The 26,442-nt window shown below is 49.8% G+C and overlaps 1 protein-coding gene and 1 long non-coding RNA gene across 5 annotated transcripts in view; one reads left to right on the top strand and one right to left on the bottom strand.

The window, feature by feature from the left end:
• LOC309645113 overlaps positions 1–26,442 on the bottom strand; it is a 252,052-nt gene that overhangs the window by 32,630 nt on the left and 192,980 nt on the right. The gene's annotated exons all lie outside the window — the stretch shown is intronic.
• LITAF (lipopolysaccharide induced TNF factor) overlaps positions 1–26,442 on the top strand; it is a 99,237-nt gene that overhangs the window by 25,925 nt on the left and 46,870 nt on the right. The window contains exon 2 of one of the 4 annotated variants that reach the window (XM_082429714.1): positions 9,423–9,529. The exons of 2 other annotated variants lie outside the window; for them this stretch is intronic. The gene's annotated coding sequence lies outside the window, so the exon portion shown is untranslated. Of the gene's footprint in view, positions 1–9,422; positions 9,530–17,056; positions 17,081–26,442 lie in introns of those variants that run through there. One more of the 4 variants, XM_082429713.1, reaches the window with a different exon arrangement.

Below are 26,442 nucleotides of genomic sequence, written 5' to 3'. Positions count from 1 at the left end.
ATGATAAGCCCCTATATATATATATATATATATATATATAAAAATATGTATGTGTGTGTGTGTGTGTGTGTGTGTGTGTATGTGTGTTTTTAATTTTTATTGGGGTATAGTTGGCTTTACAATGTGGGGTTTTTTTGTTTGTTTTTTGGTTTTTGGTTTTTTTTAACTTTTATTGGGGTACAGTTGATTTACAGTGTTGTGTGCGTGTGTGTGTTTCTTAATTTAAAAATCACTGTAGGAGTTCCCTGGTGGCCTAGTGATTAGGATTCTGGGCTTTCACCCATAGTCCGGGTTCAATCCCCAGTTGGGTAACTGAGATCCCACAAGCTGTGCGATGCAGCCAAAATAAACAAATAAATAAAAAATTTAAAAAATCACTTTGACCTCATGATGATTCTATGAGATAGACCTATCATTATCGCCATTTTACAGGTGGGGAAACTGAGGCACAGAGAAGTCAAGTGACTTGCCCCAGGTCACACAGTTGATAGTGAGGGGAAGGGTTGGAGAGAAAGGGCCTGACGCCAGAGACACTTATGACTGCGGAGGAAGCATTGTCAGGCTTGAGTGTCTGGCTGGGTGACTGGTGGGTGGTGATGCCCTGAGGACGTGGGGCACCTGGGGGAGGAGCAGCTCTCCTGGGTAGAGATGCTGGTGAGCAGTACTGTACCCTCTCTGGTAGGAATTTGTTTATTGGAATGGAGCACCTGGGTTTCTGACCCTTCCTCAAAGAGGCAGCACAGAGTGGTTGTCAAGACTATGGGTCCTGAGCTGTGTGACTTTCGACCAGTCACTTAACTTCTCTGTGCTTCAGTTTTCTTATCAGTGAATTAGGAAATGTGATGATAGCTCCTTCTTCAAGGATGAGTAGGGATGAAATGAGATGATGTTTGTCTGGTGACAGCACCTGGAACATGCTTAAAATATGTTAATAAGGAAGAGAAAGGCTCAGGCCTGGAGAGGTGAGCAGTACAAGAGGAGCCCCAATCCAGGAAATGCCTTGCAATAAGTTGCTGACGATAGTGACAGCTGGCCCTGCCTGGCCCCACCTCCCAGAGCCCAGGTATCCCCCCTCCCAAGCTGCCTTTGGGGTAAATATCCAGTGTGCTCAGACCCTGACTTAGCTCCATGCCACTCTCTGACCAGAGGATGGAGCCACTGTCACTTTGGCCAGATTCCTCCCGAGGTCTTCTTACTCTGGAGCAGGGCCCAGAGGGACCAAACCTTGTGCCTGCCCCAGTCAGGGCAGGGGCCACTGCCCACAAGAAGGGCCAGGCGACTGTCACATGGTGCCTCATGTTTTTGTGATTACCATCTGTTTGTGGCAGAATCATCTGAAAACAGGAAGGTCATGGTCAGAAACCACGTGATTCTCAAAGGGCTGGAGGGCAGGGGACCCAGCTGGGACATCCTGATTCACTGAGGACCCTTCTGGGGTCCAGGCACCCCTTCCAAAAATATCCTTTGTTTTGTTCTGAAAGATGTACCTGAATTTATTTCTGTTGATTTAAGACTGGATATTTCTTCTAAAAAATATATATATTTAAAATTTTCTTTTTATTTATTTATTTATTTTTATTTTTGTCTGCGTTGGGTCTTTGTTGCTGCACACGGGCTTCCTCTAGTTGCGGCGAGCAGGGGCTACTCTTCTTTGCATTGCGCGGCCTTCTCATTGCGGTGGCTTCTCTTGATGCAGAGCATGGGCTCTAGGCGCGCGGGCTTCAGTAGTTGTGGCACGCAGGCTCAGTAGTTGTGGCTCACGGGTTCTAGAGTGCAGGCTCAGTAGTTGTGGCACACAGGCTTAGTTGCTCCGCGGCATGTGGGATCTTCCCACCAGGGCTCGAACCTATGTCCCCATGCATTGGCAGGCAGATTCTTAACCACTGCGCCACCAGGGAAGTCCTAAAAAATATTTTTATTTTATAAAGATTTTATTTTATTTCCAAATATCTTAAACACTAGTTTGACATCGTATCTCCCAGAGGTACAGAGCACAAGAAAAATGGAAAAAGCAGGTACTCCCCCAAAGGTAAGCAAAGGGCAACAATTATTCCCTTGGCATATCCATGTCTGGTCAACCACTGAAAGAAGAAGAATAATTCTAGAAGTATAAGAGAAATGCATGCAGCTTGGTAAACTCAGAATTTTCACAGTGGACACTTCTTTAAACCAGTCTTACCCAGTAGAAATATAACTAATTTAGCCACATATGTCATCTTAATTTTCTTATAGCTGCATTAAAAAAAAAAAAAAAGATGCAGGGGAAATTAATTTTAACAATATATTTTATTTAATCTGATATATCCAAAATATTAACATTTCAACATGTAATCAATATTTTAAAATATTCCAGAGCTATTTTCCATTCTCTTTTTTTGGTACTAAGTCTTCAAAATCTGGTGTATATTTTACAGCACATCTCAGATCTGACCAGTTGTATTTCAACTGCTCAGTGGCCACAGGTGGCCAGTGGGCATCACATGGACAATACAGCCTAGACATTGAACTTTCTTTATAGGGAAAACTTAATTTCTCCCCCTTAATGTTATAGTTACTTAAGTCCTGCATTATGTATCTGCTTTTGGTGCTTCTTTTGTTCATTTTCTTCTCTGTATACTCTGACTTTGATAAGGACTCAATGATAAAGATGATCTTTAAGATGAGTCTTCTTTCTTTCTTCAGGCTTTGAATGTCTTTTTCTTTCTCGGTTTCATCCTTTTCTCTCTTTTAGAAATCTTTCCCCCAACATTTTATTGTGAAAATGTTCAAACATACAGAAAAGTTGAAAGACTTGAGCAGTGAACACCCAGATAGCATGTTGTTATATCTATCCATCCTTCATCCCTCCATCCCTCTACTCATCTTTTCATCTATCCAGCCAGCCAGCCCTCTACTCATCTATTCATCCATCCATCCCTTCATCCCTCCATCCCTCTCTCCATCCATCCATCTACCCCTCTCTCCATCCCTTCATCCATCCATCCATCCCTCCATCTCTCCATTCCTCCATCTCTCTATCTCTCCATCCATCTATAACTCTATCTAGCCATTTTATTTTATTTTTTGATAAATTTCAAAATAAGTTGCTAACATCAGTACCCATCCCTTTAAACACTTTGGCATGTATTTTTTGGCATGTATTTTAATAACTAAGTTTAATATTCAGAATAGTCTTTTTCAATGCAAAAAAAAACCCCACAAAGGTTACAAAAGAAGCCAGCTATGTCATATATATGACAGTCATGGGAGATAAAAATACTTGCGATTCTTGTTGGTGACAAAGTCACAGGTCCATGGATGTTGCTACCTCAGGAATTGAAGTTAGATACTAAATTTCAGTTACAGGCTAGTGAAAACAAAAATGTAATTTTTTTCCTTTCCAGATCTACAGATTCTCTGAATTTGAGGACCCCTACTCAGTTCTTATTTCATAAAAACCAAATAAATCATTGCTGTTACCATGTTAAGGCAAATGCTACCCATGGCAAATTCTTCCTGAGCGCTTGTTGTATGCATTATCTCATTTAATCCTCACACCATCCCCATGAGGATAAAAGAAAGCTGTCTACTCACAACACTTCTGACACCAAATATGTGGGATTTTCCTCCACACCAACCAATTCTCCAATTCTCCAGACACCAACCGGGTATCATACAATTCAATTCAATTCTGACACTACCTACCTGGAGTTGGGTATCAGACCACAGGTTAGGGCTCAGTCCCGCAGACTGCCCGCACTTCAGGTGCCAGCCAACAGGAGCTCCCCAGAGCGCCCCTACTTCTGTCTGACTTGCCCACAAAGTCAGAGGTTCTCACAGCCCCCGCCCAGGTTTGATAATTTGGTGGAATGGCTCCCAAAACTCAGGAACACTTGCATTTACCAGCTAATCAGAAAGGATATGATAAAGGATACAGGTGAACAGCCAGATAAAGAGATACACAGGGTAAGGTCTGGAAGGGTCCTGAGCACAGGAGCTTCTGTCCCCATGGAGATGGGGTTCATCACCCTCCCAGCACATGGATGTGTTCAGCCCAGAAGCTCTCCGAGCCCCGTACTTTGGGGATTTTTATCGCAGCTTCATCATGTAGGCATGATGGGTCATTGACTCAGTCTCCAGTCCTTCTCCCTTCCCTGAGGATGGGGGTGAGGCTGAAAGCTCCAAGCTTCTAATCATGGTTTGGTCTTTTTGGTGACCAGCCCTCACCCCGGGTGCCCACCAAGAGCCACCTCATTAGAACAAAACACTCTCCTATCACTCAGGAGATTACAAGGGTTTTAGGAGCTCTGTGTCAGGAACTGGGGGCAGAGACCAAATATCTATTTCTTTTTTTTTTTTAAGACGTTGTGGAATTTTTTTTTTTTTGGCTATTTATTTATTTATTTATGGCTGTGTTGGGTCTTCGTTTCTGTGCAAGGGCTTTCTCTAGTTGCGGCGAGCGGGGGCCACTCTTCATCGCGGTGCGCGGGCTCTCACTGTCGCGGCCTCTCTTGTTGCGGAGCACAGGCTCCAGACGCGCAGGCTCAAGAGTTGTGGCTCAAGGGCCTAGTTGCTCCGCGGCATGTGGGATCTTCCCAGACCAGGGCTCAAACCCGTGTCCCCTGCATTGGCAGGCAGATTCTCAACCACTGCGCCACCAGGGAAGCCCCAAATGTCTATTTCTTATTATGTCACAGGGGGTGGAGAACTATTATCGGCCCATCTTACAGCTGAGGAGACTGAGGCCCAGAGAGGGAGTGTGATGTGCTCAGGTGCCCGGCTAGCAGGTGACGGAGCTGAGTCCTCCATTGGATTGTTTTACTCACTCCCCACAGCAGTCTTAGGGGGCCGTGATGAGCCCTGGACCCGGCAGCCAGCAACAGAAACAGACCTGGCTGATATAAGGCAAAAGGAATCTCTTGGAAAAGGAAGAAAACTGGAGAACTCAGCCCCAGTGCTGACTACGGCCTAGAAAGTGGGCAGCAAACTCATGCCTGGAAACTTCAGATGGGGTTCTGCCCCACGGCTGCAGGCCTGGCCCCAGGGGTGGGTGTCCCTGCCACCCTCTCCCTGTGGTGGAGCTCCCATCCCTATTTCTTAGTGGCACTAGTGCCACTCTGGGACCTGTGTACTGATTGCCCCAGCCGGGGGCATGTGCCCGCATCCTAGCTGCCAGGAGGCTGACAAAACGCCAGGCTGCCATCCTCAGGGTCCCCAGTGGGAAGCAGGGCTTTCTCCCACTGAGACCCATGAAGGTGGAAATTTCTTCAAGCGTGGGGAGGGGCGCAGCCTGGGCAGCCCCAAACAACGCCCAGTGCAGATGGCGCTGTTCTTACCCCCTTTACAGATGAGCACACTGAGGCTCAGGGAGGACGGAGACCCCGCCTGGATGGCCTCACTGTCTAGCTCTTCCCTGCCCTCCTGCTTCCTCTCCCAGAAACACCCAGGGTCTTTGCGCTGCTGCCCCGAATCCACTCTTCCCAGTGTGGCAATGCTGGGGGCCGGCCCACAGCACAGGCCTTGGGAGAGTAAAAAGCCTGGAGTCCTGGGTCAGAAATGCCCCTTGTGGTCCCACAGACAAAAGGTTTCAGTCTACAGGGTCAGGGGTTGGGCACTGATGGCAAAAGGTGTCGCCCTGGTGACACTGATCCTTAATCTGGATGAGGGAGGTGGGAGGGAGCTGCTGCAGTTTGGGTTTGTGATCTGTTTTCCCTGGGGTGTGTGTGTGTGTGACAGAGAGAGACAGAGAGAGGAGTGGGGAGAAGAGTGGGCTCAGAGGCTGCTGGGACCTGGGCTTCGTTTCCCACTTTGGGAAATGGGGCCCAGCAGAGGGGGATGCAGGGAGGTGGGGGGGAGAAGGGTCCCAGGCTGTGCAGCTGAGAGTCCTGATTCCAGACTCTGGGCCGGGCAGGGAGCAGTGGGGTGTCTGGTCAGACAGACAGAAACCAGCCTGTGTGTGACAGCATGTTATAACCTGAGAGATGACACAGGCGCCTCTCAAGAGTCAGGGAAGGACTCTGGTGCCTCTGGCCACGGCCAGATGTGTCTCATACACAGCTGGGCAATGGAGGGGAGGGGAAGTACTGAAAAGGAAGTGAACCAGATGCAGGGCTGGCTGGGATGGTTCCCCTGTGTGGCTTGGTGTCTGTGTGCATGCATGTGGGTACGTGTGTGAGCATCACTTTGTGTGCACGCCTGCGTGTGGCGTACGTGCATCCAGTTTTATATTGTGAGTGTGTATCTGTGTACGTGTGTGTGTGTGAATGCCTCTTGGTGTGTGTGCACGTAGGTACCCATGTATCTGTGTATCTATTTGCATGTGAGTTTTTATTCGGGGTTACATATGTCTCTCTACATGTGTCCCTGCGTGTAGGTACGTAGCCTCATACATACCTGTGTGTTTATATCATAATCATAGCAAACATCTATAGGGCCCATTGTGGCGCCATCCTTTCCTGTCTAAGAGCAAACCTCCAGGAATGACAGTCCCAGTGACTTCCCTGGGCCTCCCCCACCCACGGCCCCCGGCCGCAGAGGGCCTTTGTTTCCTTCACTGGGGACCCAGAGGGGGCGGGGGCCGCTGTGGGAATTCCTGCAGAATTCTAGGCATTCAGCCTTTTGGGGGTCGGGGAGGCGCATGGAAAACTCCGACCGCTGGTGGGGACTGAGGGCACAGCGTGGTCATGCGGACAGGGGCCGGACTCTCCGTCCTCGAGGGAGCAGGGCCGGTGGCGTTTGCAGAACCAAAAGCAGGGCCTGGGCGGTGTCTGCCTTGGACCTAGATTCCGGCCAGCAGCCTGGTCTGGCTTGGCGAGGCCTCCCCAGACCGGTCCAAGGGACCCCGTGCGCCAGGATGCTGGCCCAGAGGGCCCAGAGAGGCTCCAGGGATCACAGGGTCAGAGACAGCTATTTGTCCTGAGTGGGACCTGCGTGGCCTCGCAGCCTCCCTGGCCGCTTCCTCCTCTGTAAATGGGGTTTCCAGTGGGGAATGAAGCCTGGTGGCCTCTCTGTCCCTGCTGATCTCTGTGCCTGCCCGTCTCCTCCTCTCCCTGGGCAAGCCCCCCTCCTCATCTTTCTCAGCCCCGTGGAGGCGGGGCAGCTGATGGCTTGTTCCTGCTCACCTGTAGTGCAGCGATAGTAACCCCCTAAAAGATATGTCCGCATCCTAACCCCGGTACCTGTAAATGTGACCTTATTTGGAAATAGGGTCTTTGCAAATGTCATCAAATTAGGGATCTTGAGATGAGATCATCCTGGATTTAGGATGGGCCCTAAATCCAGTGACTGGTGTCTTTATAAGAGAAAGGAGATGGTGGGGGGGGGTGGAATTTGAGGCGCAGAGACGCAGAGGGGGAAGGCCATGTGAAGACGGAGGCAGAGATGGGAGTGATGCCGCCGAACGCCGAGGAGTGCCTGGAGCCCTGGAAGCTGGAAGAGGCAAGAAGAATTGACCCCTAAAGCCTCCAGATGGAGCATAATAACCCCAGTAACACCTTGATTTCAAACTTTTGGCTTCCAGAGCTGTGAGAGAATACATTTCTGTTGTTTTAAGCCAGGTTGTGGTAATTTGTTGCAGCAGCCCCAGGAAACTGATACACCACCGCCCCGTGCAGTGCACAGTTCACTGTAGCCTGGTCATTTGTTTTCTGTTTAATCCCTATTCCACCACCTGCTGTGGGCAGGTAACTTTAACCATGTTGGGCCTCAGCTTCCACAAATGTAAAACAGGGAAAATAATAATAAAGATGCTCAGGTGATGCTTAGCCGAGCTGGGTACATCCAGAGCAGCAATGGTTGTTATTATCATGGCTATTTCTACTCGTGGGATGGTACCTGTCATCCATGCATCCAAAGCAATGGCCAATTTTAATTTGGTGGGGAGGGTGTATATTATAGATAAGTATATCTGGGAATGTTTGGCTGTCACAAACCATGGTCAAAGTCAGCTTAGAGGACAGTGTCACTGGCTTAGCGTGTTGCTTGGTGCAACATAAGTGGATATAATTTGTGGCGGCACCTGATTAGTCACTGGCCAAGGGGGACCGCCCACCCCACTCACTGGCTTTCATTCCTTCATGCCACACCCATTTCCTGAGCATCTACACTGTATCTGGCACAGCCAACACCAAGTCAGTCAAGGCTGACGGCTGCCCTCTGGGCTGCTCCGTCTTGTTGGGGAGGCAAGTGAACAAGGAGGGAGATGGCACAGGGTGGGGAGGTGGGAAGGGAACGGGAAGGAGGGGCCCACCCACAGGAGCTGCGGTCAGGGAAGGCTTCCTGGAGTCAGGGGAGGCCTGAGGCCAGAGCAGGAGGACAGTAGCCCTGGAGAAGGAGGGGAAGGCCTTCCAGGCAGAGAGAACAGCACGTGCAAAGGCCCAGGGAAGGACCATGTGGAACAATGGGAGAGGTGTTCTGAGCAGCCAGAGTACAGGAGGGGCCATGGTGAGCACTGAGGCCCACGAGGCCTCCCCCCTGAGCATGGCCTATGAGGGGCTGGGACTTGTCCTCCGGGTCTTAGGGGTCATTGGAGGATTTGAAGCAATTCTGGTTCAAGGCTAAGACCAGACCTCCTTCATCTCTTACTGAGTTGCTCCTCTGTTAGAAGCACCCCACCCCCCTCCAGTTTTGTGTTCCAGACCTGATTCTCATGCCAATCAGTGTACTTTTCCACCCAGAGGGACTGAGAGTGGGAAGGAAAGTGGGGAGCCAGGAATCCCCAACAAAGAAGGTTTAGACACCCCAAAAGCCAGGGGTCTGGTAACACCTGGCACACGTAGAAGGTCAGTCAGTGTCTGTAGGTGGTGGGAAGGCACGGGAAGGCTCAGGAAGACCCCCCGCGCCCCCCATACACCCCAGAACTTCCACCACGGCCCTCAGGCCCGGGACACTCAGAGATGTGTACAAAGCCGAGACTTGTGGGGCACCCACCACACGCTGGGCTCTGGATGCAGGGGCACCTAACACACGATCATGCTTCATCTGCCCTCGTCCTGGGAGCTGCGCACCTCTGCAGATCCCGATGGGTGCCTGAAGTGTCCCAGAGCCCAGATTCGAACCCAGCTCTGCCTGCCCCCAAGGCTCTGGGCTCTCAACTGCTGTGCTATGCCATCACTGGTGAATCCCCATCCCCACCAGGTGCAACCCTTCCCTGAAAGCAGGTGTGTGGTCCCGAGGAGGAAGGAAGGGGCTGCCCAAATCCTCTTTACCAGGCTATGTGCCAGCTGCCCTGAGTGTTGGCGGCCAGTGACCACAGCCATCTCCCCCACCCCTTACCCACGCTCCGCTCCAGCCCAGAGGGAATGACACCGCCTCCTCCTGAGAACCTCCCCCTCAAAAAGCCATGTGCACCCAAATCCCCATCTCGGGCTCCGTCTCTTGGGAACCTAGCCTAAGATGAAGTCGTGTCTGATTTCCCCAACTGAGAATCTTCCCGTACACCCTAGGTCCTTCCAGAAAGAGTCTTGCCTCTTTGGCTCATCCAGAGGTTCCTCATCTGGCCCCTACTGACCTGTCTCCTCGCGTCTGAAGTCCTGTGCTAGCCCATCACTTGGTAAGAAGGGGCAAGAACAGCTTCTTTGGGCGTTCTCTGTAGAGGCGAGATCTCCGGCGGCCTCTTGTGCATTGTAAGCATTTTTTGGGTGTTGATTTGGCTGGACATTCTGTAAGGTGTTTTCTTGGAGCTCTAGAAAACCCAGCTCCCAGGATTCTGAGCTGGAGGAGAAAGGAGCAATGACACAGACAGGCTTTTCACATGAATGTGGAAAATCTGTGGAGGCCTAGAGTATAGCAAGTTCTCTGGGGCCACACCAACCTCAGGGTTGGTTGGGGCTGGGATGAGTAATGTTTGTCAGCCAGGATAACCTGCTTGAGAAATGAACCAGGGCTTCTTTTAGCCATTGAGTCATCACAAAAGAATGAGAGATATTTTCCCTCCCTCCAACCCTCTCAAGGACCAACTTTGCATTCTGAAAGGCTGTGTTTGTCTTGGGCCAGTGGAGAATCAATGGGCCTTGTTTTTTTTTTTTTTATGGAAGGGGATTTTCTTTTTTTATTTTATTTTATTTAATTAATTAATTAATTAATTTATGGCTGTGTTGGGTCTTCCTTTCTGTGCGAGGGCTTTCTCTATTTGCGGCAAGTGGGGGCCACTCTTCATCACGGTGCGCGGGCCTCTCATTATCGCGGCCTCTCTTGTTGCGGAGCACAGGCTCCAGACGCGCAGGCTCAGTAGTTGTGGCTCACGGGCCTAGTTGCTCCGCGGCATGTGGGATCCTCCCAGACCAGGGCTCGAACCCGTGTCCCCTGCATTGGCAGGCAGATTCTCAACCACTGCGCCACCAGGGAAGCCCGGGCCTTGGTTTTTTTGAAGTCTAGTACATTAGTCAGGATTCATCTAGCTGCAAATAACAGAATCCCACTGAAATTAGCTTACATTGAAGCAAAATGTATTGTTTTGTGTCCCTGGAAAGTCAGGAGTGCAACAGCTTCAGGCACAGCTGGATCCAGGGGCTCAGGCAGGTTGTTGGGACTCTGTCTCTGTCTCTTGACTCTGCTTTCATTTGTGGGGGCTTAATTCTTAGGTGGGCTCTCACCATCTGCTGGCAAAGATGGTGCATCATAGGCCAGGCTTCCATCTCACCAGCCTAGTGGAGATTTCCTCTTATTGAAGAGGAAATCATACAATACATTTCCTTTTTGGCTCAGCTTAAGTCACATGCTCATTACTGAAGCAGTCACCATGGCCAGCCTTGGTCATGTGCACAACTCAGCTCCAAGAGCCTGGGGTGGGGCTAGGAAGGGAAGATTTGGCAGCACAGGTTAAGAGATATTGTCTACACCTGGGGCTATAGCGGGATGGAACCAGGCTATCTGGGAGAAGCTTGTGGGAACTATCTGGGGAAACAAGCTTTTGAGTGGCAAAAGCCTGCCCCCCTGGTAAGGGGGATCAGATCCCAATTTCATCAGACTTAGGAAAGTAATGAGATTTTTCTCACAAGTATTGGGTTGGTCAAAAAGTTCATTCAGGTTTTTCCATAACATCTTAACATCTTTTGGGCAACCCAATATTATGGAACTGACTCACACCATTTGGAGGAGTAAGTCCTAAATTCTGGGACTTTCCTTAATCAGCCTAACCATAGTGATTGGTCAAAGGATGGGCACATGACCCAAGCTGGACCAATGAAATTCAGTCATGGGACTTTTGCTAAAACTCTTGGGAAAGAGGTATTCTCTTTCCACCAGGGTCGCTTGGTGACTGGAATCTTGGAACTGCTGGGTACCATCTTTGCAACCATAAGAGAAGGGCCTGACTGAGAATGAAACAGTCACAGAGGAGAGCAGAGAAGAGATGGAGAGAGTCCCATGACAGCATTTGAGCTCCTGGATCCAGACATGTCTGAGGTCCTTACCATGAACTTTTCAAACATGTAAATTCCCTTTGCTGTGGGTTTCTGTCCCTTGCAACCAAAAGATACCTTAATCATACAATGCTATACAGCTATTTGGGTCATGATGAGGATTGCATGAGTTAAAGATATATGAAATATGTGGCTCATAGGGAGCCCATTAAAGGTCCACTTTCAGGAATTTCTCTTCTCCTCCCCCTGACGGAATATAGTTCCAACTGAAAATCTACTGAACGCATTAAACAATTTAGAAGAGGCACAGAAGGGTTTGGCTGGTTGTAGAACAATAAACACACAGAACCCAAATTTTACATCACCCGCCTGTACTCGACACCCTGTATTCTTAATTTAAATCCTGAGAAGGCAGCAGAAAAGCGATGGCTTTAAATAACCATGTGAAATAGGGCAAAAACAATCTCGAGAGACACCCATTTTGTTTTCTCTGCAAGAGGAAGGAAGGGGGCATTGTAGGGAGACGGAAATCTGTAAAGACAGCCTCCCCATCTGCACAGAATTAAAAAGGAGTTCACAGGCGTGGGGTCTAGAAGTGGCTCTCTCATGACTGCCCCCTTGGGGCACTCCAGCCGCCCCGAGTTTGTTTTTCCTGGGCCTGAGCTTAGATGTCAGGCAGGCGGAGGGGTCCTGGGATTTCTCCCCAGCCTGGCGAGCCTGGGGAGGCTGCAGGCAGCTCAGGGTCTGCGTGTTTAGAAAAGCATTCGGACTGATTGTTTACTCTGGGTCTACTCCCGGCCCACGGGCGGCCACGCAGGGCTTTCCAGATGCTTCCAGCTGGGGTCTCGTAAACAGGCCATACTGCCCGGCCCACCGCGGGCCTCCCCCGCCTGTCCCCACCCAGGCCGCCTGAGCAGGTTGCCAAAAAGCCCCTCTGACCAAGTCCCCGCTTACAGTTTTCTGTGTCTCCTCCACCCGCCACCAACAGCCCTGACCTGGCAGGTCGAGGGCCAGGGCCGGCTCACAGACATGTTTTGTTTTGTTCTGTTTTATTTTGTTCTGTATTGTTTAATTTGAGTTGGCAATGAAGGTTTCATAGGAAAGGTTTCATAGGAAAGTCTGGATTTTGGTTTCTCTTTGAAAAACATTGGAAGGTCTTGCAATACAGGGCCTGCCTTCCCATCCAGCAAACACTGGCTGCAGCTATAAGGAACAGTTGGTCCCTTACTCAGTCCCTTGCCTAAATTTCAGTTGCCCCAGAAGCAGGCTCTGAGGCCAGGATCTTAGTGCAAGTAGTTTATTAGGGAGGGGATCCCAGGAAGAGCTGGTGGGAGACGGGGAGAGAGGCGGGGAAGGAAGGAGCTAGTGCAGGGTGCTGGGTGTGGGCGAGCAGTCACTGCTGTGGGCAGCTGGGGTGCAATCCCACTGGGGACATCTGGGGACGTCTGCCGCCCGAGGGGCCAGGGAACTGGGGTGTCTCCTGCCAGCACCTGTCTGTTCTTGGTAGAAGCCTGCATCCGGGGTATTAGCTCCCTGGCACTGCCAGTCGGCCCAAGAGAAAAACCTCAGGTAGAAAGTCACAGATGGAGAAGCATCATAGGCGCTGATGCCAGGGCCTGCTGCACCCTTTAGACGGCCCTGCCTTCCAGTTTGCCCGACTCCCTCTGTTCCCTGTTGTCTGTCTCCCAGACAGGAGGCTGAGGGTTGGTTCCTTACGTCTTCATACTTGTGCTGCTGATTTTCTTACAGAAGAGAAACGTCCCTCTGCCCATATCACCTTCAAAAGTGGGAGAGTGAAATATAGCTAAGAGTGCCCCGTGCTTATAATTACACTCTGCTCACTTCTCCTGTTTCTCTTGCTGGCCTGCCCCCGAAGGGGGCTGCATTGGCAGCCTCTCACCCACAGAGCAAAGCACCTGTCGTTCACGTGACATGCAGGGCCCTTGGGGTGCTGGCTTTCACCTGGTAGCTCCCTTGGAGCTTCTTCCTCTGAGCCCAGGGTGGTGACCGGCTCTCAGCCCTGGGCAGCCCCCCAGAAATACTCCATCCATCCGGAAGCAAGGGCATCACCCGTGTCTATTACCAGCAACAGTCATCTTGCTCTCAGCCCATCCACGCAACAAAGCCCAGAGGAATCCCTCAAACACACCTTCTGATTCTCCCACTCCAACTGGGTGTCCAGCAATTCAATTCTGACACTAACTAGAATTAGACCTCACAGGTTAAGGACTCAGTCCCACAAGACGCCCCCCATTTCAGACGCCAGCCACAAATGGGATCCCCAGGCTACCTGTACTTCTGCCCGGCTGACTATAGATTTGAGGGTTCCCACAACATCCCTCATTCAGGTTTGATTATTTGCTAGAAGGACTTAAAGAACTCAGGAAAGAGCTATCCTTACTATTACATATTACAGTTCACTATAAGGAGACAGATGAATGGCCAGAGGAAGAGGGAAATAGGGTCTGAAGGGTCCCAAGCACACGGGCCTCTGTCCACTTGGAGTTGGGAGGGTGTGCCACCCTCCCGGCACATGGATGTGTTTACCAACCCGGAAGCCCCCGAACCCCATTATTTAGGGGTTTTTATTGAGGTTTGATTACACAGGCACAAGTGATTAAATCATTGGCCATTGGTGATTGATCTCAATCTCCAGCCTCTTTTCTCAGGAGATGGGGCTGAAAGTCCCCACCCTGTAATCACTTGGCTGGTTTTTCTGGCTACCAGCCCCACTCCTGAAGCTTTCTAGCCCCGACCCCTGGAGTTCTCATTAGCATACAAAAGACATTCTTATCACTGAGGAAATTCCAAGGATTTTAGGGGCTTTGTGCCAGGAATGGGGCAAAGACCAAACAGATATATATTTTTTAAATTATATCATACACGCCCACACACAGGCACACACGCACGCACACACATCTCTCCTTTTCCACTGAGTTGCTGCCCAGACCATTCAGACCCCAGGGCAGAATGGGGCTCCCAGAGTTGCTTTTCTTCCTGGGGTCCCTGTTCCTTCCTTCCTTCTCCCAGCATATATGTTTACTGAGCATGCACTTTGTGACAGGGCTGAGTCGGGTGCTGGAGAAAATGCTGGGGGTGAAGCGCACAGACCTGGCTCTGGCGCGGGGGGTTGCCTGGTCCCAACCGGTAGCACTCCACGAGGTCCTGGAAGCCGGGCATCCACTGGCATGAAGTAGCCACTTAAGTCCCTGCTGTGTGACTAGAATAGGGAAATCCATAGGGACTGAAAGCAGATTAGTGGTGGCTGGGGACTGGGGAGAGAGAGGAGTGACTGCTAATTGGTTGTTGACTTTAAAAATGAGACAGCTAGTTATTTTTACCAGCAAATGGGTTTATTGGGGAATAGAGAATTGCAATTCGTGACAAGTGTGTTATAGCAAAAAATATAGGCAAGTCCAGAGAAAACAGAAGAACATTCTTTCATAGAGGAGAAGGGGGAGTTGGGCAGGGCTGCTATAAACAAAGAGCCCATTGGAGGAAGCTGGGAGTTCGAAGTGTAGTGGCTTTTCTCTGGCTGAATTGTTACGGTCTCTCATTGGCTGGGCTGTTGCCGGGCAAGGAGAAAAATCTTCCTTCCTCCTGCTGGGGTAGTAAAGTAGTAACTCTCTTCCTGTTTGGAGTCTACAGACAGCAACGTGTGATAGGGCTTGAGAGCTCCCCCTTCCTGCCTTCCTGACTCCAACTTAAATGAGGTTTCATTTGGTCCTCAGGGTACTTGGGGTGATGGAAATGTTCTAGAACTAGGTAGTAGTGATGCTTGCACAACATTGTGAATGTACTGAATGCCAGCAAATTGCCAGGGCCCACCTGTATAATCCAGGATGATCTCACCTCGAGAGTTGTTTGTTTTTTTTTTAATGATTTTTTTTTTCTTTTTTTGGCTGTGCTGCACTGCTTGCGGGATCTCAGTTCCCTGACCAGGATTGAACCTGTGTCCTCGGCAGTGAAAGCGCCAAGTCCTAACCACTGGACCACCGTGGAATTCCCTCAAGAGTCTTAATTACATCTGCAAAGATCCTTTTTCCAAATAGAATCACATTCACAGGTTCTGGGTAGACATATCTTTGGGGGAAGGGTCTCCATTCCACCCTTACACTCTCCCCATCTCTGGGAGGGAGGACTGGCCAGAGCAGACAAGACCCCAGAGACTCCATGAGCAAAGCACACACGAAGTTACATTGGGGGGGGGGGGTGCTTTGCAGCGAAAGGTTTACTTTCCAGTGGCTCCTCTGAAGAAGCCAGAAGGCTTGCCTCTTTCTGGGGCCTTGCTGTCTAACGAGGGAGTCGCCAACCCCACGTGGCTGCTGAAACTGGAGATGTGGCTGGTCTGCATTGAGCTGTGGTGCAGTGTCCAACATACACCAGATTCCAAAGACTTTGCATGGAAAAAAGAATGTAAAATATTATATCTCATTCATAACTTCTTATATCAATTACATGTTGAAATAATAACACTTTGGTTAGGCTGGGTTAAAAAATATATCATTCAAATTAAGTTCACTCATTTATTTTTATTGCTTTTTTTTTCCTTTTGGCCTCACTGCACGGCTTGTGGAATCTCAGTTCCCCAACCAGGGATTGAACCCAGGCCCCGGCAATGAAAGTGCTGAGTCCTAACCACTGGACCACCAGGGAATTCCCATATTTTTATTGTTTTAAATTGCAGTAAAATTCATTCAACCATTTTAAAGTAAACAATTTACTGGCATTCAGTACATTCACAATGTTGCGCAAGCATCACCACTACCTAGTTCTAGAACATTTCCATCACCCCAAGTACTCTGAGGACCAAATGAAACCTCATTTAAGTTGGAGTCAGGAAGGCAGGAGGGGGGAGCTCTCAAGCCCTATCACACGTTGCTGTCTGTAGACTCCAAACAGGAAGAGATGTACCTTGCATCTGCCAACAGGAAGAAAGTTACTACTTTACCACCCCAGCAGGAGGAAGGAAGATTTTTCTCCGTGCCCGGCAACAGCCCAGCCAATGAGAGACCATAACAATTCAGCCAATGAAAAGTGTCCTTATAAGAAGAAGAGAGGACACAGATACAGAGGATGATGGAGGCAGAGATTAAAGGGATGTAGCCACAAGCCAAGGAAACTCCAGGACTGCTGTGAGGGGAAGAAAAAATTTTTGTCAACCCCTTTAAGGTCCCTGGCTGCGTCTGAAAGTTAAATTGACAAAGATTAACAAGAGAAAAGGAAACACGTTTGACTGAATTTTTACTTGGACATGGGAGTCTTTACAAGAGAATGAGGACCAGAAGTGACCAAAGCAGGAAGATTTTATACCTTTGAGACAAAGAAACAAGTAAATGTGTGAAGAACAAGACAAAGGGGTTTGGGTTTGGGGTGGTAAGTGGAGAAATAACTAGGAAAAGGTGAGATTAACAAATTTTGTTCAGATTTCTCAATCCCCAGTTCCCCGTCCCTGGTGATAAGAAAGTCTCCCTTCCTCCTGGTACAGGGAGGGCACCTCTCACGTGGGAGTTTTATTCACCTGTTTCAGGGAAGAAGGACAAGTTCAGGGTGATATTCCTGCTTCTGCTTAAGGTATTCAGCATGCCGAGGTGCAATATTTTGGGGTATGATGTCCTGAACTTCATCAGCCGGAAGCCCCAGAAGCCGGGAGAGGAGCAGGGAACAGATTCTCCCTCAGAGCCTCCAGAAGGGACCAACCCTGCAGACACCTTGATTTTGGACTTCTGGTCTCCAGGACTGTGAGAGAATAAATTTCTCCCTCCTTTCCTTCCTTCCTTCCTTCCTTCCTTCCTTCCTTCCTTCCTTCCTTCCTTCCCTTCCTTCCCTTCCTTCCCTTCCTTCCCTTCCTTCCCTTCCTTCCTTCCCTTTCCTTCCTTCCCTTCCCTTTCCTTCCTTCCTCTCTCTCTCTTTTTTTTTAAGCCACCAAGTTTGTGCTAATTCCTATGGCCGCCCCAGGGAGGAAAAAGTAGAGTGAGAGACAACTGTGCCCATATCCCAAAGAGCATCCCCCTTCCCTCTGTCCAAGGGGCAGTTCAGACCTGGGCCTCACATCGCTGGGTCTGGGTTCAAACCCTGAACCTTAGGACCTGGGACGTCTTTCTGAACCTGCATGAGCCTCAACTGTCCCATCTGTACAGTGGGGATAAGGATGCCCCCTGTTTCCTAGTGGTGTCATGGGAATGAGTGATGTGCCGGTAAACGTGAGGACCCCAGGGCCTGGCAGGGAACAAAGGGACCCCGCAGATCAGCGATGTTCATCTCCGCCATTGTTCCCATCTTAGAGATGAGGAAACTGAGGCTTAGCAAGTGAAGTGGTTTTGCCAAGTCATCCGGCAGCACGTGGCAGGGCAAGGCTGGCTCTCTGGGTCCAGATCCTGGTTTCCAGGATGCTCTCTCTGTTCAGCCGTTTCTCTAGACCCCCGGCCCCCAGCCCATGCCCTAGTGCCACCAGCCTGAGCTGCCCTGGGTTACTTGCCTGCTGAGCCTGCCTGTGTGCCACACCTTCCATCTCACTGTTTCTGTGTGATAGTGCCCTTCCTCCTCCTCCCCGCAGTGAACCCTGGCTTCAACCAGTGCCACTTCCGCCTGGAAGCCTTCCCAGACTGCCCTCTCCCTCTGGGGGCTCTCCCAGGAGCCCATGTTGAAGTAGCAGGGTCCCTGCCCTCCAGGAGTTGGCAGTTGGAGAGGAGAATGTTAATCTGCCTTTGCAGTGGGGCAGGTCTAAATAGGCAGAACAACAGGGTCTGACGCCTCGAACAAACCCATTGTGACAATTGTGACCAAATCACACAGGAGAAAGCAGCCCCCCCCACCCCCCACTGGGGAACTGCATCTGGCTGCATTGTGTGTTGCCCCAGGTGACAGAGGAGCTCTGGCCTCTTTGCCCTTGTGAGCGTCTTTCCCCTCTCCACCCAACAAGGATCAGAAGTGCAAACAAAAACTAGAGTCAAGAGCCTAGTTGGCTGGCCCTCTCGTGGAAAGAAGGCATCTCAAGTCTCCGGTTATGGCGCACACGGGACAGCTTTTGCAGGGATCGGGTGCCTCTGTGCCTCTGTAGGGAACAGGACTCTGGGGTGACGGGGAGGGGACTCACAAGTCTTCAGGAGCCACAGGGAGGCTCCCAGATGGTGTCCAATCACCTCTGGGCTAGCAGAGTGGAATTGCTCCCAAACAGGGCTGACTCATCCCTGGGGCATTTCAGCCCCTCCTCGCCTCCCCACCCCTTCCAGGGTCTCAGACGGAGTGGGGAGCAGGGTTGGGGAAGTTGGTGGCCAGTCCTGAGCTGGGGGGGAAGTGGGGGACCGGGGAGACCCTCCTGCTGTCTGCCAAGGCTCTTCCGGGCTCCAGATCCAGGTCCGTCCTTCCTGGGCCTCGGGTAACTTTCTGTCCAGGTTTCCTGTGCACGTGAGTGTCCTGCCAGCTGGGTTGGCTCCGCTGCCCACTGGTCACGTGCATTTGGTTCTGGCCCCACAAGAGGTCAGCCAGGCATTCCCATAGAAACCGCCGAGGGTTGCAGAGCGCTCTCCCTCATTTTCTACCTGCCTTCCAGAAAGCCCAGGGGGACAGCCTGGGAGGGGCCTCCGCCCTGACCTGAGCACCGGCCCTCCAAGCCTGACCCCCAGGGCAACCCCATCTCAGACCAATGAGAGTACACCAGAGTCCGAGGCCACCCTGGCTCCTGGGAGTCACAGTGTCTGACTTACTGTGCAGGCCTTGTACAAGATTCACTCCTCCAGTTTCAGCTGCGTGGGCAGTGCTGTGAGATCCTCTGGCTCCGAGGCTGTGTTTCCATCCTCCCCACCGACAGGCGCCGTGCTGGGCACCCACCTGCAGAGAAACCTCTTAGCCAGGCCAGGTGGTGATTTCAGAGCCCCCAGGAGAGGAAGAGGCCACTGCGATGACACGTGGGGGTGTGGGGGCAGTGCTCTCACACCTCCTACCCTGGCTCCCGCTCAGCAGCCAAAAGGCTTGGGGCGAAACTTGCTCCTAATTAGCTGCTGTTTCAACAGCTATTTCCAGGCAATGGTGGGTGGCAAAGAGTTTTTATAGGCATGCCCTCTGGGGGTAGGGTTGCTAGATTTAGCAAAGAAAAATAGTGATGCCTAGTTAAATTTGACTGTGAGAGAAACAACAGAGGATTTTTTATTGTTGTTGTTGGCTGCACTGGGTCTTCGTTGCTGCGCAGGGGCTTTCTCTAGCTGCGGCGAGCGGGGGCTACTCTTCGTTGCAGTGCGCAGGCCTCTCATTGCGGTGGCTTCTCTTGTTGCGGACCACGGGCTCTGGGCGTGCAGGCTCAGTAGTTGCAGCTCGCGGGCTCTAGAGCGCAGGCTCAGTAGTTGTGGCGCACCGGCTTAGTTGCTCCGTGGCATGTGGGATCTTCCTGGACCAGGGCTCGAACCCATTTCCCCTGCGTTGGCAGGCAGATTCTTAACCACTGCACCACCAGGAAAGTCCCTCAACAGATGATTTTTTTTTTAGTGTCATTTTCCCCCTGCAATATTTGGGGGCATACTTATGCTAAAAAAATCATTCATTGTTTTTTTGTTTGTTGTTTGATCTTAGCCCTGGGGATATCTTCCATTCATTGCTTATCTGACATTCAGATTTAACTGTGTGTCCTGTATTTTTTCTGGCAACCATATCTGGGAGGTAGGATAGCCCACAGATTTGGGGGCTCCTACCGCCTTGACTTTTCCTTCCTCCCCCTTAGATTTAGTTATCTGTATGAGGGGGTGTCTTAAGTATTTCGATCAGGATTGACATTTGTGATAAGGTCTTGCTCTGACTCCCACATACAAACTGGCCACTGATTCCCATTCCCCCAGCTCCATCCAAGAATGAGGCCCTGACCCCATGAGCCAGCTGGTCCTCCTTCTGGTACGTGATGGGCCACCTCGAATGGGTGTACACAGTGTAACTCCATGTTTGAGAAGAGGACCCTCAGCAGTTGTGCAGTGCACAGCCTGCACAACCCTCTACAGCAACCCTGTTCCCACTTCTAGATTTTGACCACTAGGAGTTTTCTTTCTCTCATTTACTCCTCAAACTGGAAGGCCCAAATACGTCATCCCCTTCCCCCCAACTCCGTCGATCCAAGGAAAACTCAAACAATCCGGGAAGGCAGTGCAGCAATGTTTAAAAACGGTTGAGTGCCCAGGCTGTGCACAGAAGGGCTTTTGATTCTAAGGACCAATTTGACATCTGCTGGAAGGACACTCCCTTCCCGCTGCCCAGCGTGCAGGTCGGGGTGCAAGGAGCTGGATTAAAGGTTTCCTGCCTGCCTGCCCACCCACCACATCCTTTCCCACTCCTCGCCCTGGCCAAACCCCCAAACCTAGGCATAATTTTAGAAACTTAATAGATGCTGTGCTGTACATTCTTGGCCTGGAGCCTGTGGGGGCAGGTCCGAAAAGAATACAGACATTTCTTTCTCAGGCCGTGTTGATAGAGATCCTCTGTTTCCCCCCAGGGACAGGTTTCTGAGGAGCCATTGTACAGGGATGAGCCCCCCCCAACACTTGCTTCTTTGTGGGGTTCCCCCAACCCATCCCACCCAGGCTGGATTATTTTGCAGGGTCAGTGCCAGCTTCTCTTTGCCTTTCCTGAGGTCCTCAAAGCCACCAGGAGCAGTGGGGGCTGGAGGGGGTGGAGCACAGCTTCGAGGGCCCCAGATGATGGGGGCCATGAGGACCTCTTTACAGATCACTGGGGTCATTTGGTGTCTTGAAACTGTAAATGACAGATCCTGGGCCCTCTGGATCTGGGGAAAGAAGGCCGGCCTGATTTTTAGGATCCAGGGCTAGGAGGACAACAGTGAGGGCTTTTATTTTCTTCCCAGGGCAAGAAAGCCTGTGCGGTCTTTTCAGATTTCAAGGAATTGCCCCATTCCTGGAATGGGTGCTCTAGAGGCTTCTGGAGTATGAATGAGAAGTGGGTCGGGACAAGACACATCCAGAGTATAACGTCCAGTGACTAACATCTACGGAGCACTGGAATGGCAGGCTCTAGGCTGCATGCTTTATCTCCTTCAACTTCCCTTCAGCCCTAGCAGATGGGGGGTCATGGATGTACCCGTTTTACAGATAAGGAAACTGAGGCTCTGGGAGGTGAAGTGACTTGTCCATGGTCATGTAGCCAGGCAGTGGAACAGCCAGCACTGAAGCCTGCATCCTCTGCCTTGGGAGTATCCCCTCACTCCATCTTTATTTTACTTGATTATTTTTAAAATTATTTATTTATTTACTTGGCTGTGCTGGGTTTTAGTTGTGGCACACAGGATATTTATTGTGGCATGTGGGATCTTTTTTTTTTTTTTTTTTTTAGTTGCGGCATGCAGACTCTTGGTTGGGGCATGCAGGATCTAGTTCCCTGACCAGGGAGCAAACCTGGGTCCCCTGCATTGGGAGCGCAGAGTCTTAACCACTGGACCACCAGGGAAGTCCCCATCTTTATTTTCTAACAGTTTTATTGAGACATCATTCACATACCATATGATTCACCCATTTAAAATGTACAGTTCAATGGCTTTTAGTATACAAGAGTTGTGCAACCGTCACAGTTTTAGAATATTTTCATCATCTGGAAAAGAAACCCTATCCCCTTTAGCTATTACCTCCCACTCCACCCTCCCCTCAGCCCTAAGCAACCACTAATCTACTTTCTGTCTCTGTGGATTTGCCTATTCTGGACACTTCATGTCAATGGAATCATACAAAATGTGACCTTTCATGTCTGGCTTCTTTCACTGAGTATCATGTTTTCAAGGCTCATCCACATCACAGCATGAAGCAAACTTCATTCCTTTTATGGCTGAATAATATTCCATTGTATGGACAGACCACATTTTGTTTATCCATCTGTCTGTTGATGGACATGTGGGTTGTTTCCCCCTTTAGATTATTGTGAATAATGCTCTTATGAACATCCACATACAGGTTTTCAGTTCCCTCTCGAATCTCCCAGTCTTAAGGAAGCCATTCAAATGCCCACCTACGGGCCTTTCTCATGCTCAGATTCCCCCACCTGGGATCCCACCTGCCCAGTCAAGTCCGACTTACTCCTCAGAATCCAGCTTACATCCTTTATCTCACAGTGACCGCTCCCTGTGCCTCTTGGCCCTGTTGCCCACTTGCTGTGTGACCTTTGTCTACTCACTCAACCTTTCTGGACCCCTGTACCTTTATCTGTAAAGCAGGGTTCTAATTATGACTCCATGGGGCTCCTATGAGGATTGAGATGGCAGGAGCTCTATGGGCAGAAAACCTGGAGAAGGGTGATGAGGTATTGGGGTGGACATTTGTTCATCTCTTAAGCCAGCCGTTCTCATCCTGCCAACTTCCGGTCCTGAGCTAGGCCCTGGTTGCTGTCATAAAGCACTCTCATCCTGCCTTTAAGGAGTTCAGCCTAGAGCAGAGGTTCCTGACCAGGGAAGAGTTTGCCCCGGGGACATTTGACAATGGACATCTTTGGTTGTCACAGTGCGCGGGTGGGAGGGGTGCTACTGGTATCTGGTGGGTAGAGGCCAGGGACACTGCTAAACGTCCTACAGTGCACAGGACAGGCCCACAACAATGAATGATCCAGCTCCAAATATTAATATCACCAAGGTTGAGAAACACTGATTTAATGGTATGATTGTTATTCATTTTTCATGTGTGTATGTATTTATCTGTAAGCTTGCCTCTTGCCACAATGAATGAGAAGGAAGTAACAAAGATATCAACAGAGCAATGAAATTTTTTCTAATGAGGAAACTGTGAAAAATAATAGGAGGGAAGGAAAATAAAACAACACTCATATTAAAGCACGCTTCTGCTTCCAGAGCTGGGATGTACATTTGGTCTGAGCTTCCTAGTGGCCAGAGCAAAGGGGGGAAACACAATCAATTTCAAGATTCGCACTGTTCCAAAGGTGAAAACAAATCAAGGGTTCAGGGGAAGTCTGGCTTTCCTGGGCCTGAAGAGCTCAGGGCTTTTCTCTTACAGGCCCTTATAAAGGGGCCACAACAACGTGCTAGGGCTGATAGCAGCAATGCAGGCCGTGATGTAAGGCTGAGGCCAGCTGGGCAAAGGCAGCCTTTTTTCGAGTGCCTGCCCTGAGTGTGGTGGTTTACTTTCCCAGATTGAAGGCAGAAAGCAGCGCCCTTACGCAGTTCAGAATGGTGATAGGAACAGGGGCTCTGGAGCCAGACTGCCTGGGGTCAAGGCCTAGAATGACTCCCAAGTAGCTGTGTGACCTTCAGCCATTGTTTAAACCTCTCTGAGCTCAGTTTCCTCATCCATAAAATGGGGCCCAAATAGTACTGACTTCACAGGGCTGCTGGGAGAATTAAATGAGATAGCATGTACCCAAGGCTGACCCCAGACCTGGCAGAAGTAAATAGTTAATCCAGCTATTATTTCTGTGCCATGGAGGGTGCTGGGTAAATACTTTTGGGATACCTGCATTTTTTTTTTTTTTTACAAGTAATGGAAGATTCAGCCTTTGGAGTGGGGTGTATGTGTTTGGGATCCAGTCCTGCTGTGGAAGGCAGTGAAAGGGTGAAGGGTCTTGGCTGGGGAAGTCCTGCAGCCAGACATGGTCAGATCTGATCCCATTGTTTTCCTACTCAAAACCTTCTCTGACTCATCACATAAGGGCGGTATTCAAATGCTTGATCCCAGACCCTGGGGGCCCGTCCCTGACTTACCACCAACATTTCTTTCTACACCCACCTCCATCCTACGCCCCAGTAATTCTGAACTCCAGGCGATTGTTAATTAACCTGCCAGACCTTTGCCTATGTGGTGCCCTCTGCCTGGAATGCTCTTCCTCCCTGTCTGCCTAAGACTGGACTTGAGCATCAGCCCCTTTAAAAAGCCTTTGTGGATTTCCTACCTGCTAGGGAACAGTAATTTCTTCTTTGTATCCACCTCCCTCCCCAGCTACTCCACTAAGACTGCAGTCAGAACACATATGCATTCATTCACTCACTCACTCATTTTTTTTTTTTTTTTTTTACTGCTCTGGGTCTTTGCTTCGTTGCGGTGTGCGGGGCTCTTTAGTTGTGGTGTGTGGGCTCCAGAGCATGTGGGCTCTCTAGTTGCGGTGCACAGGCTTAGTTACTCCACGGCATGTGGGATCTTAGTTCCCTGACCAGTGATCGAACCTGTGTCCCCTGCATTGAAAGGCGGATTCTTAACCGCTGGACCACCAGGGAAGTCCCCTCACTCACTCATTGACTCAGTTACTCATTCATAATTCACTCACTCATTCACTGATTCAATCACTCATTCATTAATTCTCACTCACTCATCGATTGATTGATTCATTGATTTGTTCATTCATTCATAAATCAACTACTGAAAGCTTCCTGTTTACCAGCTACTTTTCTAGGCACTGGGGATACAGTAGTGAACACAACAGACAAAAATCCCCCCCCCTTGGGCCTCCGTGTCTCCAGCCCTTACACCTAGTAAGTGCTTAATAAACTGCCCCGACATAAAGTTCTCCGACTTTAGCTTCTGCCTCTTCCTACCTCGTGCCCTGGGTCCTCGGGACATGGCTATTTGGTCCCCCAAACATGTCCTGCAGGCTCCCATCTCCTTGTTCTTGCTGTTCCTTCCTTCTGGAATGCCCCACAAGGTTGGCCCCATGGTCATCTGCACTTCTCAGGGTCAGAGGCAGCAGCTCAGAGAGGTTGCCAAGCTTGCGTTGGGTCACACAGCTAGTACGCCCCAGAGCCACAGTCGAACTCAGTTCCTTCAACTGAAGAGCCTGTCAGGCTAGCAGCTGGGTGCCAAGCACGGTTTGTGCAGGGCCTGTGGCTCTGAAGGCTGGTCATATCCCTGACCCCTTGTGATGGACCTAGGGTCTGAGATTGGAGAAGGGACATGACCTTGAATGATGCCTTGAGGCCCCAGGCTGGGGCCAAGCAAGCAGCCTGTCAGGGTGGCAGAAAGGAAAGACTAAAATCAGAGGCTGTATCCTGTGATACAGCTGGCCTAGGTTCAAATCCCAGCTCCACCACCTACTGAGTTCTATGACTTGGCTAAATTACTTCACCTTTCTGAGCCACAGTTCCTTCACCTATAAAATGGGGTTTATAATAGTCTCTACCCATTGGGTTATTGTAAAGATGAAAGGAGATGCCATATGTAAAACATCAAAATGATATAACCCAATAATTGTTAGCCATTATTATTGTTATTCAGAATTATTATTGTTAACATTACTTTATTAGTTAATTAAAATTGTTCAAAATAAATAATAAGAGGACTCAGCCAGGGTGGGAGGGATAAATTGGGAATTGGGGATTAACAGATAAACACTACTATAGAGAAAATAGATAACAAGGATCTACTGTATAGCACAGGGAACTATAGTCAATATCTTGTAAGAACCTATAATGGAAAAGAAAAAAAAAGAAATATATATATATAGCTGAATATATAATATAAAATATATATGTAACTGAAAAAGAATATGTATATATGACTGAATCACTTTGCTGTACACCTGAAACATTGTAAATCAACTATACTTAAAAAAAAAAAAATACCATGAATTCCCTGGCAGTCCAGTGGTTAGGACTCTGTGCTTTCACTACCAAGGGCATAGGTTCAGTCCCTGGTCAGGGAACTAAGATCCCACAAGCTGTGTGGCAGCATAGCAAAAAAAAAAAAAAAAAAAAAAAAAAAATCATCAGCCTTGGCCTCACCTCCTCCAGGAAGCCCTCCCTGACCACCCCACCCAGATGCACCTAGAGCCTCTACATCCTTCCCTCATGCCCTTTTTCCATTGACCATTTTAAATGCATTTGGTGGTCTCCTTTAAGGTCTGTCTCCCCACTGGACTTAAACTTGGTCTCGGCCATTACTTGTTCTCCTGGGCCTGCCACAATGGCTGGCAGCTATTGATGAGAAATAAATATCTGTTGCATGACCGAACAGGGTCAGGGCAACCTGAGATGACTTTGCTTCTCCTTCAGGGGCCCAGAGGAGAATGTTCCTGGAGTCCTCCTGGAGGAGGGAAAGTGGGTTAGGAAACCCTCTGCAGGGCACCGATGGGGTCTAGGGTGGAGAGGGGATTAACTCCTGGCCCTGGAAATCGTTCCAAGTGC

Source organism: Balaenoptera physalus, assembly GCF_965194825.1.
Source record: "Balaenoptera physalus genome assembly, chromosome: 16".
NCBI classification, from domain to species: Eukaryota; Metazoa; Chordata; class Mammalia; order Artiodactyla; family Balaenopteridae; genus Balaenoptera; species Balaenoptera physalus.
Note: the sequence above shows the minus strand (reverse complement) of the source record. Positions and strands in the feature narration are given on the sequence as shown.